General features: G+C 41.8%; 1 protein-coding gene across 6 annotated transcripts in view; it reads left to right on the top strand.

Annotated features, from left to right (window-relative positions):
* Nucleotides 1-14847, top strand: part of atxn1a (ataxin 1a) — a 389870-nt gene that overhangs the window by 127250 nt on the left and 247773 nt on the right. For all 6 annotated transcript variants that reach the window (XM_068057805.1, XM_068057797.1, XM_068057777.1 and 3 more), the window contains one exon: nt 4051-4200. The gene's annotated coding sequence lies outside the window, so the exon portion shown is untranslated. The remainder of the gene's footprint in view (nt 1-4050; nt 4201-14847) is intronic.

Here is a 14847-nt window from a genome sequence, read left to right as displayed (position 1 = left end):
GGAGTGTATATGGGATGGTTTTCTGGACCAATACGTTGAGGAACCAACGAGAGAACAGGCCATCCTCGACTGGGTATTATGTAATGAGAGAGGAATAATTGACAGTCTAGTTGTGCGAAACCCCTTGGGGATGAGCGACCATAATATGATAGAATTCTTCATCAAGATGGAGAGTGACGTAGTTGATTCTGAGACTAGGGTCCTGAATCTTAATAAAGGAAACTACGAAGGTATGAGGTGCGAGTTGGCGATGATGGATTGGGAAACATTACTGAAAGGGATGACGGTGGATAGGCAATGGCAAACATTCAAAGAGCGCATGGATGAACTGCAACAGTTGTTTATTCCTGTCTGGCGCAAAAGTAAAACTGGAAAGGTAGCCAAACCATGGCTTACAAGGGAAATTAGAGATAGCATTAGATCGAAGGAACAGGCATATAAATTTGCCAGAAAAAACAACAGACCTGAGGATTGGGAGCAGTTTAGAATTCAGCAAAGGAGGACCAAGGGATTGATTAAGAAGGGGAAAATAGAGTATGAGAGTAAGCTTGCGCGGAACATAAAAACTGACTGTAAAAGTTTCTATTGGTATGTGAAAAGAAAAAGATTGGTGAAGACAAATGTAGGTCCCTTACAGTCAGAAACAGGGGAATTTATTTTGGGGAATAAAGAAATAGCTTCCCAACTAAATGCAAACTTTGGTTCTGTCTTCACATACCAGAAATGTTGGGGAACGCAGGGTTTAGTGAGAGGGGGGAGCTAAAGGAAATCAGTATTTGTAGAGAAATGGTGTTGGGGAAATTGATGGAATTGAAGGCCAATAAATCCCCAGGGGCTGATAATCTACATCCCAGAGTACTTAAGGAAGTGGCCCTAGAAATAGTGGATGCATTGGTGGTCATCTTCCAAGATTCTATAGACTCTGGAACAGTTCCTACAGATGGGAGGGTAGTGAATGTAACCCCACTATTTAAAAAGGGAGGTAGAGAGAAAACAGGGAATTATAGACCCGCCAGCCTGACGTCGGTTGTGGGGAAAATTCTAGAGTCCATTATCAAAGATTTTATAGCAGAGCACTTGGAGAACAGTGGTAGTAGAATTGGACAGAGTCAGCATGGATTTACGAAAGGGAAATCATGCTTGACAAATCTACTAGAATTCTTCGAGAATGTAACGAGTAGAGTTGATGAGGGGGAGCCAGTGGATGTGGTTTATTTGGACTTTCAGAAGGCTTCAACAAAGTCCCACATAAGAGATTAACGTGTAAAATTAAAACGCATGGGGTTGGGGGTAGTGTATTTCGATGGATAGAAAATTGGTTGGCAGTCAGGAAACAAAGAGTAGGGATAAAAGGATCTTTTTCTGAATGGTAGGCAGTGACTAGTGGGGTACGGCAGGGATCGGTGCTAGGACCCCAGCTATTCACAATGTATATTAATGATTTAGATGAGGTAATATTTCCAAATTTGCAGATGATACAAAACTGGGTGGGAGGGTGAGTTGTGAGGAGGATGCAGAGAGGCTTCAGGGTGATTTGGACAAGTTGAGTGAGTGGGCCAATGCATGGCAGATGCTGTATAATGTGGATAAATGTGAGGTTATCCACTTTGTTAGCAAAACCAGGAAGGCAGATTATTATCTGAATGTCGATAAACTGCGAGAGGGGAATATGTAGCGAGACCTGGGTGTTCTCGTACACAGGTCGCTGAAGGTAAGCATGCAGGTGCAACAGGTTGTAAAAAAGGCAAATGGTATGTTGGCCTTCATAGCGAGAGGATTCAAATACAGGAACAGGGATGTCTTGCTGCAATTATACAGGGCCTTGGTGAGGCCACACCTGGCGGGACTGACTTATGAGGAGAGATTGAGCTGGTTAGGATTATATTTGCTGGAGTTCAGAAGAGCGAGGGGGGATCTGATAGAAAACTATAAAATTCTAACAGGACTTGACAGGGTAGATGCAGGAAGGATGTTCCCGATGGTGGGGGAGTCCAGAACCAGGGGTCATAGTCTAAGGATACGGGATAAACCTTTTAGGACTGAGATGAGGAGAATTTCTTCACCCAGAGAGTGGTGAGCCTGTGGAATTCGCTACCACAGAAAGCAGTTGAGGCCAAAACATTGTATGTTTTCAAGAAGGAGTTAGATATAGCTCTTGGGGTGAAAGGGATCAAAGGATATGGGGGAAAGCGGGAACAGGTTACTGAGTTGGATGATCAGCCATGATCATAATGAATGGCGGAGCAGGCTCGAAGGGCTGAATGGCCTCCTCCTGCTCCTATTTTCTATGTTTCTTTGCTTCTGTGTTTGTCTACCACTGTAATCCGCAAATTTAGTAAAACAGTATTTTCCAGTTGGCGTGAGATAATATTACGTGCCTTATTCATACTGAAAGATACAGGCCTCAGAGAATATTTGTAGTGTTATTTACCTACCACTTTACAAAACTTGCATGCAATGCAAACATCCTTGTCCTTCCTTTCTCCTCTTACTAGTTATTTAGACGATTATCAGCTATTTCCCCCTTTATTCCCCATGGTTGATTTGTAGCTCCTGCTGTTGCTGTTGGTATAGTGCCACAGGCTTCCCACTCCTTACCTCTCACCCGTGGTTGCCAACCTTACAGCATTGTCCTGGATTCTGCAGGAATTGAAAATTAATCTCTCGGAAACAGCTGCAAGCACACCAGGAGAAAGTCATAGGGACATCAAAAAAACTGTATTTTTTTCATTTTCTTTGAACACTTTGCTTAGGCTACAAAACCATTGAGATAGGGAGAAAAGCTGTTTGACTGGATGGGACAGTTGGAGGTGACACGTTGTGATGAAACTACCAGGAATACACCCAACACCCTGGGGGTTACCATTGACCAGAAACTGAACTGGAGTAGCCATATAAATACCGTGGCTACAAGAGCAAGTTAGAAGCTAGGAATCCTGCGGTGAGTAACTCACCTCCTGACTCCCCAAAGCCTGTCCACCATCTATAAGGCACAAGTCAGGAGTGTGACGGAATTTTCTCCACTTGCCTGGATGGGTGCAGCTCCAACAACACTCAAGAAGCTCGGCAGCATCCAGGACAAAGCAACCTGCTTGATTGTCACCCCATCCACAAACATTCAATCCCTCCACCACCGATGCACAGTGGCAGCAGTGTGTATCATCTACAAGATGCAATGCAGCAACGCGCAAGGCTGCTTAGACAGCACCTTCCAAACCTGCGACCCCTACCACCTAGAAGGACAAGGGCCGCAGACGCATGGGAACACCACCAACTGCAAGTTCCGCTCCAAGCTACACACCATCCTGACTTGGAACTATATTGTCGTTGCTTCACTGTCGCTGGGTCAAAATCCTGGAACTCCCTTCCTAACTTCACTGTGGGTGTACCTACCTCACATGGACTGCAGCGGTTCAAGAAGGCAGCTCACCACCACCTTCTTGAGGGCAATTAGGGATAGGCAACAAATGCTGGCCTAGCCAACGACGCCCACATCCCAGGAACGAATAAAAAAAACTACCAGCCCCCCTCCCCCTCCCACTAGTGAAGCCTTCAGTAGCCAGCACCATGAACATGTAATACCAAGCTGACTCTGGCTGCAGTATCCAAGTTCAATATAAAAGCATCTTCTAAACATCCCTTGTTATTCCCAGTGCAATAATCTCCTTCGGCAACATTACAAACTTCAACCCAAACACAATTTTAGTTCAGAATTTTTATTTAATGAATTAATCTGTATAAAATTCTGAAAAAATATTTGTTTCCATTGCTTGTGCCTCACTTCTTATTTCTAAGCTTTCTGTCTGATTCTAATATGACCCTGATTGTCAATGGTGAACTCTTGACAATAGTAGATCCACAAGAGCAAAGTGAAAATAGCAGCTCCCATGACACACTGTTTCCTCTGAGTTTGTCTGGAGAAGCTGACCATGAAGAATCATTTCCTATCTGGTTGTCATGTGACATGGGTATACCATAGTGCACTAAGGGCATTGTAGTTCCAAGACAAGTTCCATAACGTGTCTTTTTTTTTCTCTCTCTCAAATACAGCACTTGTCCATTGGAGCTGAAAGCCCCAACACCCAAAACTAAAGTGAAACTTACAACTCTGGGACTGAAGCAGAACTCGAACCCTAGGCCACAAACAGAGGGACAAGAAATTTCTTGCAGGAATTTCTAACATGAAATGATTCATTTTAAGTGAGTTTTGCACAAATGATTTCATTCTTTATGTATTTCTTTTGTTACAGCTACATGTTTAGTCAGGCCCAAAAAACCAATATTATAGCAGGAAACAGTTTGAGAGAAAAAAAGCAATGTGATTGGTTTAAATTGTAACATTTGAATTGATTGCTTTTCTGTGGAATCTTTTCCATTTTATATTTCAGCAAATCATGATGGTTACATTCTTTATTTAAAGAGTCAATCAAAAAAGCATGACCCTTGTCCTCTTTTCCACTAGATAGATTTAATATGTTATCCTAATGCATGATCTGCTACATGCGGGCTTTTAATTGTATAGATTTGGAGCTTGTGGACTAATAACAGGGGCGTTATCGACAGATGGTAAGGGGTGTGGGTGGTTCCCGCTGTTCACCTCCCAACTGACTGCAATAGTGTTTTGTTTAAAATGATGAGTTTGCCTCTGAGTGCTTTGCTTGCCAAATAAACAGACAGTGACAGGTTTTCTTGTAGATATAGAACAGAAGATTAACTATTTACTAGAAAGAAGGCCAAGGGTAAGGGTTCAAAATGTTGTAGGTGTTTGTAGTTTATAGTATACCTATTAAATCTTCTAAGTGGAACAGTCTTTTTTAAATGCAGGCCTAGGTTGTTTGTAGTCTTGACTTGTTGAGGTGTTGTGGATTTCTTGTGGTTAAGATTTCAGATTGGAGGTGGTGGGTCACTTTCAGTTCTCTGTTCTCAAGTTGGTAGTGTAGAATTAGCAGCAGGGCTCCTTCCTTGCCTGGATGGACTTCTTTCCACAGCCACTGGCTGGACTGCTTTTCTGTGATGTTCTTGTGATCTCCCTCTCTGTCTCTCCAGAAGGTTAGCTTTTAAGGTCACAATTCATCATTCGCATTTTCGATACCTGACACATGATTTTTCTCCCCTGGTGTGACCACACAATGGATCAGGATGTGGAATCCATGGGCCATCGATTTAATTTCTGGACCTGTAATGATGTGGCTACTTCACATCTTCTTTGTTTCAAACGAACCCATTCAATTCATCAATGTCTCCTGATGGTTTCAAGATGGGTATAATTGACACCTCTTAACCTGGAATTTGTCCTTTTGTCTGTAACAGACTGAGGCAGTGTTCGAATACACAGGCCAGGTCATCTGATCTTCGGCAGCCATCTTTTGCAACATTGCTCACCTTTTTTTAAAAAAAGGTAAAGTCAATTTTAAAGAGTCCACCTTGAATAAAGTTCATATCTTAAAAGTAGGAATATGATGGGGGGAATTTAATACTCTCCCCTGTGGTGGGTTTGGAGGCAGGGAGAGAATAAAATCAGGTGGGGTGGGGGGTGGGGAATCCCTGCCATCTTCCCGCCTCCGTCAAAATTAAGCCCGGGCAGGAAGGTCTGTGAAAGGCCTTCCACCCTGCTGCTAATTGAAGCCCTTAACTGGGCAAGCCTCATCCACTCTTGCTGCAATTAACCAAGTGGTAGGCGGGCCTGTCGTCGCAAGGGAAGCATGGCAAGAAATAAAACGTGCGGGCTGCTTCCTGGTAAAGGCCTGCTTGGGTATGCAATTGAAACCTGACCCGGGCCCGAGTCCTTTGATTTATTATTCCCCCGCACCTGATCTGACCCGACTGTCGTAATAAAGTTAATTATATCAAATGTTGTGATCCTCCATTCCAGCAGCAGGCTATTCCCGCAGGGTTGTGCAGAAGTTCCTTCCCTGAGCAAGGCAGCACTGTGTCCGTGTACAGCCCAACCTGACCCGAGCCCGAATGCCCGGAAAAGAGACCCAACCCGACCCGAACCCGATGCATGTCGTCGGGTCTGGTCGGGTTCGGGTCGGGTAGCCATGCTTTATACTTCCCGGCTCGGGATGGTGGGGGGTGGGGTGGGGGGTGGGGTGGGTCCCTTGTTAAAAGGCATTTAGTCCCTGAATTACGGACGCAGCATCGGGAAGTGGGGAGGCTCGCTGAGAGCCAACCCCCTGCCCTTGCTACTAAACCCCCCCCCCCACCCAAAAAACCCAGCAAGACCCCTCCCACCTTGGATCCAGCACCGCCCCGGGCCTTGGGTAGGTACCCCACTGACAGCAGCTACAGCCTCGGTAGTGGCGCTGCTAAGTGAAAGAGCTGCCTGCCTCTAATTGGCTGGCAACTCTGAGGGTGAGACCTCTGTCGCCAGTGTTCTTGATCTCATGGAAGGCCTGCCACTATCCACTTAAGTGCCTAGTTGGCACTAGATTTGGTGGGCCTCCCACAGAAGAGGCAACACAGGGTTCCTGGCGTTGCTTTTTCCAGACGTCAAGACCCTCGTTGCCAGGATAAAATCCCAGCCGCTATGATTTTACTGGGCATGATGAAGCAACTTGGGATATTTTTCTATTTTGGGGTGTAATATGATTGTAAGCTGTTGTTAATAATTGGACCAATGAGTTGAAGATACAATTCAATCAGGATAAATAGAAGATAATCCATATGGAACAAGGAACCAAAAAGAGAGAATATAGGTTAAATGAAGTAAAGTGCAGTGATCAGAAAAGAGATGAAAGTTGTGAAAATCTTGGTGCAGGAGCATAAAGTGATACTTCCTTGCCTTAAAGTCACACTTAACGTTTCACTAACATTAGTTAATGCAGGAATTTCACCACCTTAGATGTTATAGTGAATAAATCTATAATAAATCTATTTTCATAAGCATAGTGCTTAGCTATAATAAAAACACAAAACCAGCCTGTTCTCATGTTATATTTTTTTGACCCTCTCATCTGGGAAAGTGACTTCTCTGCCCTGTGCATTTGGATTGCAACTTGAGTTTTTCAATGGCATAATGATAGCACTCTCACCTCTTGGTTAGTAGGTTCTGGGTTCAAGTCCCACTCCAGAGACTTGAGCGCATAATCCAGGCTGACACTTCAATGCATTATTGAGGAAATGCAGCTGCTGGTGGTGCTGTCTTTTGGATGAGATGTTAAATCAAGCTGCCTTCTGAAGATGTGAAAGACCTAATGGGACTATTGGTAGGAGAGCAGGGGAGTTCTCTCAGTTTCCTGGACAATATTTATCCCTCAACCAACGTCACAAAAACAGATTATCAGACCATTATCACAATGGTATTTGTGAGACTTTGCTAAACGCAAATTTGCCCATACGAAGGTACTGAAGCAATAAAGCTAACTCAAGATTTTAATTTACAAAGAAATGTTAAAGTTGGCCTATTCTCTTTGGAAAAGAGGAGACATCAGGGTACATACTTGAATTTATTTTAAAGATTACTAAAAACTTGATTTAAAGTTGATTCAAGTAAATTGTTCACTATTATGAATATTTTAAATATTGGGCAACACCAGTTATTAAGAGTGAGAGAACTGAAACAGACTTTTTCACTCAAAAATTAATAGAGTTGAGTAATTAGTTATGGGGACGGCCATTAAAACAGTATAAATGGGTCCAAGATACAATTGGATGTATTTCTGGGGAGAAAGGATTCAGGAAAATGGTGAGAGTGTGCATACATGAGTTTGATCTTTATGAGCATACAAATTAGGAGCAGGAGTAGGCCACTCGTCCCCTCGAGCCTGCTCCGCCATTCAATAAGTTCATGGCTGAACTAATTACTCCACATTTCCACCTACCCCCGATAACCTTCTACCCCGTTGCTTGTCAAGAATCTAACGACCTCTGCCTTAAAAATATTCAAAGACTCTGCTTCCACTGCCTTTTTGAGGAAGAAAATTCCAAAGACTCTCAACCCTCTGGTTTGTGTATAAAGACTTTTATCTGATCAAAAAAAACTGATGTTCATATCTCACCACCATCTGTGGGATATGATCATTTTCCAATTTTGTAGGATTAATCATTTTGTGATTACAAATGCCAGTTTTGGGGCTTCCTTGGTGGCTCATTGAATAGATCCACTGCCTGGAGTGAAACTGATCCAAACATTTAAGGAAAGTACCAGGTATGAGCCCTGGAGTGTGCTGTGTTAATTGGCCTTAGCTGGAGCGACAGTAAGAATGCTAACTTAGATGGCATCTCCTGAGGTTCGGAAGAAGAATATCAGCCGGGCTCTGTGTGCTTAGCTTCATCAAAACCGTTCTGATCTTAGATGTGCAATTACCAATGGCTGAATAATCAGCTGACTTGCAGCACTGGGACTCAGATGTGAATAATGGTCACCTGGATGAGTGAGTAGAAGAGTGCCAGTGCTTCCACAATAATAAACCTTTAACAGGTAACCCTTTCAGTGCATTAAAAAAAAAATTATTTCAAGCAAAAATAATGGCAATCCAGCCATTCCATCAAATTCAGCATTCTTATTCCTTCTCTCGTACATATCTGCTCTGATGTATCAGTCCTTGTTTCTGTTCTGTGGGTGGAAGAGTCCATCAGCTTTATTACAATCACAGTTAATTTAGGAAAACAGCTCATTTTATATAGTTTATGTGCTCTAGCACAGCACATACTTGCTATTGATCTCTCTTGAAATTAATTTGTGTGTTGGAAATAACATGTGGGGAAACTGCTTTATTGTACTGTGAGCCAGTTCAAATAGATTTACACAGCTGCAAGTTCATATCACCATTGATAAATGCACACAACTGTATTCTAGTTTCCCTCTTCAGAAATGGCTTTAAGCATCAACAATTACAAATGAATCCATTGCACTACACTGCAGAACCATAGGAAATATATGGTCCACAGCAAACTAAAACAGAACAAAACAAATCAATTCCACTTACTAAGATTATATCCCAACAAGCACTACCTGCTTGGTTGTTTTCCATGACCAAACACCGATTGCTGACATCACAAGCATTGCAATCACATTTATTCTTAACTACTAATTTGTTTATAAGGTATAGCTGCATAAGCATCAAGAAAAACAACAAAATAAAAGCCCAGAACTAGATTAATAACCTGTAAGGTTCTTTTCAGTTATTAAACTAAGCCATACAAAAATCATACCCAAGCATCTTACAACTAGAATGCTCTAAAGAAAGATGTTGATTATCATATTTCTTCCTTTGATAATGTATGCAAGTTCCCCACTGCGAAAGAGACAGCTTTAATAGTTGATCGAAATAGTTGATCTTTTGGTGCTGTCCTGCATTGAAGGCAATCGTTGGTCCAATACACAGAGCCAAGACGTGGTCAGACCAGTTAGTCACATGACTAACCTGCTTGGCAACCTGGGGGTTTCTGAATTGTACAATTTGAACAGAAAGCAGAATAATCCTGGACTGAAGAAGACCTCCTGTCTGTCTGTCTGCTCCCATCTTTTTCTCACAAGCCTTCCCCGCCTTCGATGTCTGTTAGTATGTAAATGTTTTTTTCCAGCCAAGGTCTGGCAGTCCTTGTAACAGGCCTTCTCATCTTCTCAACATCAATTTGAAATTCAATGTCCATGTGGCAAAATTAATATGCTTCATTCTTGACAGGTGGGAGCCTGCATGACAGCTTGAAGGCCTTGCAATAGCTACTGAACTTTTGTTCATTTGCTTCAACCACATGTTCAAGTTACCGGGGTGGAACAGAACTCCATGCAATTCGATGTGCCTATGTCGAGGAATTGTAAGACACGGTTAAAAGCTTTCTGAAAATGGACCCTTTGGGACCGATAATATGGTCCCTGGAGCTTGAAAACTGTTATACATTGGACCCAAAAGCCTCACATTATCAGGTGCTGAGACCTACATGCTGTTTCATTGACACAGTGCCTATAATATGGGTTCTAGTATTTTGACTGTACGTGTCAGTTATGCACACAAGTCTCAGTGGGGCTCTGGATTTTATTTAAATTGGGGCAAAGCCCCATAATATGATTGGAGCACCTGAGCCGTGCGCCAGACACTCAGCACCCATTTGAAATCGCCCCATTTACTGCACAAATACCATTAAAATTCAGTACATAAGTATAGGCCTGCCTATGGAAACTGCCTTTAGTGGGGAGCTCAGGTAAAAAGTGTTGGGAAAGGGCCCAAATCATAATGGAGATCTATATAATTCAGATATGCCTTTAAAACATTTATATATTCCCAGTGCTTTGACATTTATATTTCCACTTGGAAACAATTGGATTGTGACCAACAAATAAAGCAGTTGAAAGGATAAAAACAATAATTTAGGAAGTAATTTGAGGGCTACATGCCCTCATCAAAAACAAATTTCTTTATGAACCAAAATCCTGTGTGAAATTGCATACAATAGGGAAAATTCAGCACTCATGCTCCCAGTGTTCTATCTTTATCTCCTATGTCTGCTCTATTGAGTGTTACACTTGTATGTTATTGTGACATGAATGTAGACTGTTACAGCAAATGCACTGGGTGAAGGTCGAGCAATAATTGCCCTGCAGTTGCAATGCTAGAAACTGGAATCCTCCACAATACTGCAACACATGGGTAAAAATAATGTGTAAGTACTTCTATTTGAGGGATACAGCTGTTCGCAAGAATACTGTGTATCTTTTTTTAAAATTTGCTCCCTCTGGATGTCATGCAAATGCAAAGAGGTGAAAGATCTTTATTTTGAATAATTGTATTGTAATGATTGGGTGTTAATCATTGGATGATGATTAGATCCTGTTATAAGCTGTTAATTTTCAGATCCCTTGATTGTAAAGTTTCAGCTTTACCTTTTTCCCAGTTTTGTTCGCTCTTCCCCTTGAGGTTCTGACTTGTGCTGTAATGCAGTTCTATAAGTGTAACTGCCTTCTGGTAACTCATGCTATTCTTCATTACACAGAATGTTCAGAAGGAGATTAATTGCATGTTTATTTTGAAGTAGTTGAATTTTTTAACTTAACAGATGCAAGTCCCATGGCAAAGATCATGGGTTGAAAGAATGGGATTATACAACCACAAGGTGGTAAATGCACACAAATGGATTGAATTTTAATAAGACAATAAATCTCAGAAGTGGAAAAAAGAAAGCACAGCACAAGGACAAAAAAAAAACAGACAAGGAAAAGAATCACAGTACACTTCAAATTGCTGGAAAAATGCATCAAAATGTATCAAAAATTAAGTGTTCTTGAGGGCAAGCCCCCAGACTGCCTCCTCTCTCCACTCCAGAAAATAAATGTTGCACTACCAGGGTTGGTTCATAAATTTCTGGATTCATCTCTGCAAGAATTATACTTTTGTCTACTTAAGGTTTTTTTCTTAGAGTGTAATTGATGGAATACTGGATATAGCTGCAGCTTAAGTCATGACAAGCTCTTGTCCCACTGCATTTCCAATATAAATATATGTTTTACATGCCATGTGTGAGGCCATTGCATTTCAGTTTTCACAGAAAATCAAACTGAATTGTGAAATGTGATCCCAAAACACCAAAAATCCTGAAATCTAATATGAGGAAAACAAATTTAACTTATTCAGTCAACTTTAAATATTCGGTTTGGTTATCGGCCTTTATTCAGACCTGTTTTTCTGTTGTATGCTTTTTTTGTGAGTTGTCACCTTTTCTGGAGTAGTGTCAACTTTTCTGAGTTTTGTGGAGTGGCGTGTGTGCTGTGGCCTCCAAACTGGAACTAAAATCTTAATTGGGATTTTTCTTTTACCAGTACCCAGCTTGTTAAACCTTACTGAGCCCTTGTTGCATTACTGGTCCCTCAAGATTTCATACAGATGCAAAGGGGTGAAGGGCCTGTATTTAGACTTATCAGACTGCATTATTGTAATAATTGGGTGATAATCACTGTGAGCTCTGTTTAAATACTATAGTCAATGCCTGTTGTTATTTTGAACTGGATTTAACATCACAGTAGTGCTGCAAACATAGTTTATAAATGAACAGTATTCCCCGTGTTTGCATTTATTCATCCAAAACTCTGCTGCCCATATTGTAACTTGCACCAAGTCCATTCACTCATCACCCCTGTGTTTGCTGACCTACATTGCTTCCTGGTTCCACAACACCTTGATTTTAAAATTCTCATCCTTGATTTCAAATCTCTCCATGTCCTCACCCCTCCTATCTCAGTAAGTTTCTATAACCTCCGAGATCTCTGCACTCCTCCAATTCTGCCTCTTGTGTATCCCCGATTTTCATAGTTCCACCATTGGCAACTGCGTCTTCAGCTGCCTATTCCATAAGCTTTGGAATTTCCTCCCTCAACCTCTCTACCTATATCTCCTGATTTAAGACACTCCTTAAAACCTAGCTTTTTGTCCAAGGTTTTGGTCACCTATCTTAATATTTCGTCATTTGACTCGGTGTCAAATTTTGTTTGATAATGCTCATGTGAAGTGCCTTGGGACATTTTCCTTTATGAAAGGCACTATATAAATGCAAGTTATTGTTGTTGTAGTAATGTAGAGGCACAGATGGCAGAGGCTGAAAGAGAGCAGACGATATGAACCCTAAGAGGCCTGGCATCAGACACTTGTGGGATAATGCTTCAGTATTAACTACCTGCATATGATTATGAAGTAGCGAATGAAAGACACGTCGTTATCCTGGTAAATACTTAATGAATTGTACAGTTATTCTGCATCTCAGTTGCACGTACAATCTATTGTGAGCACAACTCTGCCTGTGGCTCTTAAAGTGTTCATTGGCATGAATTATTGTGCTTCAGAATTCTTCCAAGCTACCCTGAGGAATTTGATAAGTGTTATCCTTTCATCGATGAATCGATGGAGCCGCAGTATTACAAAGGCTCAGTTAAGACACTCACCACAATCTATACAGGGATCCAAGAACCACAACTTTGACAGTTTCCCAAGGATGCAGGGCATCATCAATTGAATGTATATTGTTACGACTGAAGTTGGAGGAGTGCACTGTCTCGCTCTAGTCTCACTACTTCACTGGTCACAACATATATTTAAAAATATTAATGATGTTTTTTGATACATCCACCTTTGGAGGAATGAAATGCCATTTTTAAATGCGTTTCATTATAAAATGTGGACAAAAAAACATGAAAAAAGTATTAAAACTCATTTCTCATTAACTCTTTACCTGTAACAAAAACAGTTCTGCCCTGTGCCATCTTTGTGCTCAGATAACTCAAAGCAAAGTTAAATTCTAGACAAAGCATCAGCAACTACAATGTTTTTCCCTGCAGTGTGAATAATCTTTAAGTGATAGGGCTGCACTAGTAAAATCCATCAACATAGTCTGACATTCTGGTTTTTGAATTTTTCCACAAAGACTACGGGGTTATGATCAGCATATACCAGTGTCTCCCTTTAGTCGTGGTGGACATAGACTTCAAAATGTTTAAGAGCTAGTAGTGGGCCCAGGGTTTCTTTTTCCACTGTAGAGTATCTCTTTTGGTGTTGTTTAGCTTTGTGGAAAAGTATCCCACTGGTCTTTCTATGCCCGATTCATCTTCTTGTAACAGGACTGCACTGACCCCCAGGTCACTAGCACCAATTGCTGCCTTGAAGGGCTTAGTGAAATTTGGGGCAGCCAACACTGGTTCATTGATTCAAAATGCTTTCAGCCTCTCAAAGGATGCTTGGCACTCCCCTGACCACACTACCTTGGCTTTCTTTTGTAGCAAATCCATCAGTGGAGCAGCTAAAGTGCTGAGATTTGGTACAAACATAAATCAGGCATCCCCAAAAGCTCATGATTTCTCATTTAGTCTTAGGGGCAGGGAACTCCACCAATACCTGTACTTTTGCTGTTCTTGGCAACACTTGTCCTTGCCCTACTATATGCCCTTGGTAGGTTACCTGTGCTTTTGCAAATTCACTTTTGGCAAGGTTTATCATCAAATCAGCTGACTGTAATTTTCTAAACAGAGCTTCTAGTGGTCCTTCCATGTGTCCCTGTATACCAGCACATCATCAGCGTAAACCACACAGTTAGGAACACTGGCTACCACTTGGTTCATTAGACTCTGGAAAGTTGCTGGGGCATTTTTTTAGCCCGAATGGCATCACCTAACATTGGAAAAGACAGTCTGGTGTGACAAAGGCCAATATTTTTTTCGCTCGGGGTGTTAAAGGAACCTGCCAGTATCCTTTAACAAATCTATTTTGGTAAAGAACATGGCACTGCCAACACTCTCAATACAGCCTTCCAAGCGAGGAATCGGATAGGAGTCTGCCTTTGTTATTGCATTAGCCTTTCTGTAGCCTATGCAAAATCTAGTTGAATTATCAAGCTTAGGTACTAACACGACTTGGGAACTCCAGCTGCTTTGACTGGGTTCAGTTAGGTGGTTTTCCAACATGTATTGGATTTCTGCTTTCACCTGGGTCTCCTTCTCTGGAGCTAAGCAATAAGGATGCTGTTTTACAGGAGAGGATTCTGTCAGAGATGCTGTCAGTAGCCTTGTTAGGTCTCCTCATTGTTCTGCACCTAAATATGAAAGCATACTGTCATGCTAGGCCCCCATCTGCCAAGAATGGGGCATATTGATTTTGTCATGGATTTTAAACTGTTACTGGAGACAAGAGAGGACTTGTTGAACAGATCAGCCATGGCTGGAAAGGACATTTGCATATTAACAGACAGTGTTTGGAAGGACAATACAGCCATTCCCTGACATTCAACCCACAATGGACTTTTGATCACCAGACGTTGAAGGTGGGGGAGCTCGCATTCAAGGTTGACTGCTAAGATGGACAAATGCACAAACGGACATGGTCAAGCCAGCTAGTCACATGACTAACCTGCTGGGCAACCTGAGTT

This window comes from Heterodontus francisci, chromosome 2, assembly GCF_036365525.1.
Source record: "Heterodontus francisci isolate sHetFra1 chromosome 2, sHetFra1.hap1, whole genome shotgun sequence".
Taxonomy (NCBI): domain Eukaryota; kingdom Metazoa; phylum Chordata; class Chondrichthyes; order Heterodontiformes; family Heterodontidae; genus Heterodontus; species Heterodontus francisci.
Note: the sequence above shows the minus strand (reverse complement) of the source record. Positions and strands in the feature narration are given on the sequence as shown.